Raw genomic sequence first — 6,598 nt, forward strand, 5'->3', positions numbered from 1 at the left:
AGCCGGACATATTTGGACGAGAGCCAGACTTTATCTCCAGGACGGAATTGGGGTGGATCCAGACGTCTTTTGTCAGCCTGTTTCTTCATCCGCTCGGAGGACTGAAGAAGTGCGGATCTGGTACTTTCCCAAATGGAGGAGAATTCGCTAACAAGAGATTCCGCGGCCGGATTATCCACCGAGGCAGAGACGGGAAACGGGATCCGAGGATGTTGACCGTAGACAATAAAAAACGGGGATTTGGAGGAAGACTCGCTCTCGTGATTATTATAGGAAAATTCGGCCCACAGTAAAAGATCCACCCAGTCGGAATGGTGGGCATTAATAAAGTGCCGGAGGTAACCGGTTAAAATTTGGTTGATTCACTCTACTAGACCATTGGACTGTGGGTGATAAGCAGAGGAGAAGTCCAAGGTGACCCCCAGCAGTTTACACATGGCTCTCCAGAAGCGAGAGGTGAACTGAACTCCTCGGTCGGATACGATGTGGAGAGGGAGACAATGAAGACGGAAAATATGATGGTTAAAGTCTTTAGCCAATTCAGATGCAGACGGAAGACCCAGCAGGGGAATGAAGTGAGCCATCTTAGAGAAGCGGTCAGAGACCACCCAAATGACAGCACAACCAGCAGAGACAGGGAGATTCATTATAAAGTCCATGGCTATATGCTGCCACGGGGCAGCAGGTATGGGAAGAGGCAGAAGGCGGCCGGCTGGCAGATGTCTAGGAACCTTGTTGCGGGCGCAGGACGCACAGGCTGAGACAAAGTCTATTACGTCCTTGTGCAGGGTAGGCCACCAGTAATGCCTGGTAATAAGCAGGAGGGTCTTTTTCTGGTCAGCATGGCCAGCTAGCTTAGACGAATGTCCCCAGTGTAGGACTTTCTCACGATCAGGTACTGTTACGAACGTCTTACCGGGTGGAAGACGATTTAGATCCACGGGAGCCACCAGCATTACCTTGGCGGGGTCGATGATGTGCTTTGGCTCCTCCTCTAGATCGGAGAACAAAAAGGATCGGGACAAGGCATCAGCTTTGATATTTTTGTCTGCCGGGCGAAAATGAAGAATGAAATCAAAGCGGGCGAAGAACAAGGACCACCGGGCTTGGCGCGGGTTAAGTCTTTGGGCACTCTGGAGATAAGCCAAGTTTTTGTGATCCGTGTAGATTATTACCGGGTGAAGAGCCCCCTCGAGCTGGTAATGCCACTCCTCCAGTGCCAACTTAATGGCTAACAATTCTCGGTCTCCTATAGAATAATTGCGCTCAGATGAGGAGAAGAGTTTGGAGAAGAAGCCGCAGGTTACCATTCTTCCGGATGACGACTTTTGGGTGAGCACCGCTCTGGCTCCGGAGGAGGAAGCGTCTACTTATAAGAAGAATTGTTTGTTGCTGTCCGGACAGTGCAACACAGGAGCGGAGGAGAAAGCTTGTTTCAAAGACAGGAAGGCCTCCTCTGCCTCGGGCGGCCATTCTTTGGGATTAGCGCCCTTACGGGTGAGCGCAGAGATAGGGGCAGTCCGGGAAGAGAAGTGCGGAATGAAGAGGCGGTAGTAGTTGGCGAAGCCCAGGAACCGCTGGATAGCCTTCAACCCCTCCGGTCGGGGCCACTTCTGGATGGCAGAAAGTTTCTCAGGATCCATTCGTAGACCGGTCTGAGAGATGATGTAGCCCAGAAATGGAAGCGAGGTCTGCTCAAAGAGGCACTTCTCAAATTTTGCGTAGAGGTGGTTTTGCCTGAGCCTGAGCAGGACCTGACGAACGTCCCTCCGGTGTGTAGGGAGATCCGGAGAGAAGACCAAGATGTCGTCCAGGTATACCACCACGCAGGAGTAGAGAAGGTCACGGAAGATATCATTGACCAACTCTTGAAAGACGGCGGGAGCATTACAGAGACCGAAGGGCATTTCGAGGTATTCATAGTGGCCGTCCCGGGTGTTGAATGCCGTCTTCCATTCATCCCCCTGACGGATACGAACCAGGTTATAGGCCCCACGGAGATCCAGCTTGGTGAAGATTCTAGCACCCCTCAGACGGTCAAATAATTCAGGAATGAGCGGAAGGGGGTATTTATTCTTCACCGTGATCTGGTTAAGGCCTCTATAGTCTATGCAGGGACGGAGTGAGCCGTCCTTCTTTTTAACAAAGAAGAAGCCTGCTCCCACCGGGGAGGTAGATTTCCGGATAAATCCCCGGGCCAGGTTCTCCTCGATATATTCAGACATGGACCGGGTCTCAGCAGCGGACAAAGGGTAGATACGTCCTCGGGGCGGAGTAGCGCCAGGTACCAAGTCGATAGGGCAATCGTATGGTCTATGAGGAGGTAATGTCTCTGCTTCCTTTTTATTAAAGACATCAGCATAAGACCAATAGAGTACTGGCAGGCCGGGTAGATTGGCTGGGGGAGGAGAAGGACGGGCAGGACGAATGGGAACTAAACAAGTCTTATGGCAGTCCTGTCCCCAGCGAAGGACTTCTCCGGTCTGCCAATCAAGCACGGGTGCATATCTCTGGAGCCAAGGTAGGCCAAGCAAAAGAGCATGAGAGAGTCCAGGTAGAACATGGATGAAGATGCTCTCAGAGTGGAGCATTCCCACCTGCAGGGTTATGGGTTCGGTGATAAGTTGAATGGGATGCGGTAAGAGACCCCCGTCCACGGAGGCGACAGATAAGGGTTCGGCCAGAGGTTTGGTGGGAATGCGGTATTTTTCTACCAGGGACTGAGAAATGAGATTTCCGGCAGCTCCAGAATCAAGTTGAGCTAGTTCAAAGTAACGGTTCTCCCCGCAGATGATAGAGACCGACAGCATCAGAGGTGGAGAGGCTTTATTCTTGTCTAGGACGACCTGTCTGAGCGATCCTAGACACAGGCGTCTCCCGACCTCTCCGAGCAGGAACGGATCCGGTGCTCCTTACTGCCACAGTAGAAGCAGCTCCCCTCGGCACGGCGTGACTCTTGACGGGCTTTGACCATCTTGGTCTGGTCGACCTGCATTGGCTCAGGTGAGTGCGCCTGGGGAGTAACAGAGGAAGTGACGGGATTCTGGAAGGTAGGAGCAAGGCGAGGAAGCCTCCTCTCACGGGTGACCTCTTTGGTACGCTCCTGGAACCGGATATCAATCCGGGTGGCAAGTGTTATTAAGTCGTCGAGAGTGGTAGGAATGTCCCGACCGGCAAGTTCATCTTTAATCCGGCCGGATAGACCCTCCCAGAAGATGGACACCAGGGCGTCGTTATCCCAGGCAAGCTCCAAAGCAAGGGTACGGAACCGTATGGCATATTGGCCCACGGTGAGACTCCCTTGACGGAGGCGTAGCAGAGATGAGGCGGAAGAGGTCTTTCGTCCTGGTTCGTCGAAGACTTTCCGGAAGGCCGTGAGAAAGTCTGGCAGGTTGGACACCAGGGGGTCTCCTCTCTCCCATAGAGGATTTAGCCAAGCCAGCGCCTCCCCAGTGAGATGGGACATGATGAAGGCCACTTTGGCTCGGTCGGTGGAAAAGTTCGAAGTGCAGGGTGCACTGGTTAATGAAGCCCCGTGCCTGACCGGGATCTCCACCAAAATGAGGCGGGGCGGAAAGGCGGGGACCGGGAAGGGATGCCATGGTATTGATGGGCAGCGGCGCTGCCGGGGTAGTAGTTGTGCGCGTAGAAGCAGCTCCCGACGAGGCAGTCAGTGTGTCCAGGCGGGAGTGAACACTACGCAGGTGGCCCAAGTTGGAGTCCTGTTGGGACCTCTGACGGGAAAGTTCATGACATAGGTCTGAGAGCGAGGGAGCTTGGGTGCCACCGGGTTCCATGGCCCGAGCAAACTGTAATGGGTCTGGGAGGTGGAACCTCTGAGCTACTATACAAAGGGGCAGTCCTTGTAAGGAAGCGGGTGGCTCCCAGGGAAGGCGGGCAGGTAGACACGGCAAGTGACAGGAACAGTCTCTGGGTAGAAGGGCAGGAGGTCACGGCAAGTGACGGGGAAAGTCTCTTGACAGGCGGGTGGTCACGGCAAGTGACAGCAGGGTAAGAGTCTCTAGACAGGCAGGTGGTCACGGCAAGTGACGGCAAAGCCTCCAGGTAGGCTAGCAGGCGGGTAGCAGGTGAGCGCTCCCAGGTGAGCGGGTAAGAGTCTCTCGGCTGCCTAGCAGGAGGCAGGGACGCCGACGCTACAGTAGCCTTGGACCACGTGAAGCTAGCCCCAAGCAGGTCAGGCTATGTCTACCCCATCTCCATCGTAGACCACTACTCCCGGTTCCTGGTAGTAGTGCCAGTAAAGGACCAGACGGCTCAGACAGCAGCCAGGGCTTTCCAGCAGCACTTCTGCCGCCCGCATGGTTACCCAGAACGTGTGCTAACTGACCAAGGTCCAGCCTTCGAAGCGGAGGTGTTCCAGGAATTCTGCAACCTGTACGGCTGCAAGAAAATCAGGACAACGCCTTATCACCCCCAGACCAACGGGTTGTGTGAGAAGATGAACCAGGTGGTGATAGACCTGTTGAAGACATTGCCCCTGGAAGAACGCAGCCTGTGGCCAGAGAAGTTGCCAGACCTGTTGGATCTATACAACCACATCCCAGTGAATTCCACCAACTGCACACCTGCTTACCTGATGTGAGCCAGACCTGGTAAGCTGCCCATCGACCTGGATATGGGAGTCCTAACACCAGAGACCGTCTCACCAGATGCAGATTGGGATACTGAGCGGCAGCAGCAATACCGCAAGGTACAGGAAAGTGTTGAAAGAAGTTTGTCTCAAGCAAGACAAAGACAAGAGAAGACTTACAATCAACATGGGCCTGCTGTCCCCTTGTCACCTGGAGAGCAAGTCCTAAAGAGGAAAAGGCGACTCCACAAGTTGGATGACCAGTAGGAGGAAGAGCCGTACACCATTCTACCCTCCAGCCATGATAACACCAAGGTGTGCCTCATTAGTAAAGATGGAGGGGAAACATCAGCAACAGTTTCAAGAGACTACTTGAAGAAATGTCCCGAGCAGCTGCAACATCTTAAAGAAGACCAAGATAGCCCTCAACCCACAGTGGAAGTGTAAGAAATGGTCAGCACGGTACTCGGAGAATTTCCCCGGTCGTGGACACAAGTGAACAATGCAATTGTTGTGCCAGTCCTTACATTTCTCCAACCAGCCCCTCAGGAAGCTGCAGAAGTCCCAGAAGAGTTGGAAGAACAGTTGGCCCCGGAGGCAGAAGATTCCTCATCAGCAGACCAGGAGAATCTACCCTCTGCTAGTAGCGAACCTGTCATACCCGCGGTGAGCCAAAGAATCCGTAGGAAGTTGCCCAACCTACCAGTGTCCCCTCAAAGTACCTGTAGCGCAGTTCCAGCTGAACCCACCACACCAGGGGTAGATACAGGGGACCAGGGTAGAACAGTGACAAGTAGTGAACTACGTAGATCTACCAGAATTACCAGAGGTCAGATCCCTGCTCGTTGGAGAATTTAACAGGTACAATATAAACGTATTTAAATGTTTTATGTGTGCACTTAACATGTTTTTCCAGTTACCCGAAAGGGATCCAAGGACTTTTTAGGTTATGGACAGTGAGTAACCAATAACTTAGCCTGTAATAGTTGCACTTGTTAAAGTGCCCCCTTTTGTGACCACAGAACAAAAACTCATGGAGGTGGCTGAAGACGTGGTCCAGCATCCGGATCATCAATGCCCTGCAGCCACCCCGTGGAGGGTTTTAGACGGGTCCCTCAAGAATTACACCTTGTTTCAGTGGAATGGACACCTGGTTACGGACTATACTGTGACCTATAAAGACTGTAATACTTGTAAATATTCCTAATGTACCTTTATTGCTATTGTTATTGTTACCTGTTGTATTCCTTGTAAAATATGCTCAGTCCCGGAGTACTGAAATTAACTAGGGGGGAATGTGGCACCCCAGAGGGTCTGGTTGCCACAGTGGTAGTAACGCCATGTCTGAGAGCAAACAGGGGTTTCCTGGTCAGGAACACAGTACATGCAACACATCCTGGCTCCAGACAAGAAAGGGGAGGATCCTGCCTTTTATAACTGGGTCTGGAGGCGGGGTTAGGGGAGTCCAGAGTTGCAGTTCAGTGTGAGGAGTCGAGTTGTGGACATGAAGGAGTAAGGAGATAGGGACTGGAGCTGGAGATAGCTCGTCCTGGCCAGTATACACAGAGGACCGGACACCAGAGTCCGAGGCTGTGGGGATTGCAAACCCAGCAGCAGATACCGCAGGGCAGGAGATTGCAGGTCTCCTGGCCCCATCAGAAGCCCGGAGGCTCAGCAACACAAAGGGACCAGTACCGCCACGGAGGAGCGAGGAATCCACAAGGCCCGAGTTGCCAGCCATACGGGTGAGCACAGCACGTTACACTCAGAGACGTGGGCTACAACACAGCTATAAGCAGGATAGCCAAAGAGCATAGTAAGAACGGCAGGCCTACAACTCCACCTGGCCAGAGGGACTTTATGCTTGCTCCCAGACCGACCGGACCCTTATTACTAGTCAGTACTCACGTTGGGGCCTGTATAATTGCCACCAATAAAAGACCTGGGACTTTACCACGTTGACTCCGTGTTATTACTGACTACCTGCACTAGAACCACCATCATCTA

This window comes from Phyllobates terribilis, unplaced genomic scaffold (assembly GCF_046119375.1).
Source record: "Phyllobates terribilis strain yellow unplaced genomic scaffold, ASM4611937v1 Scaffold_5__5_contigs__length_657084704, whole genome shotgun sequence".
NCBI classification, from domain to species: Eukaryota; Metazoa; Chordata; class Amphibia; order Anura; family Dendrobatidae; genus Phyllobates; species Phyllobates terribilis.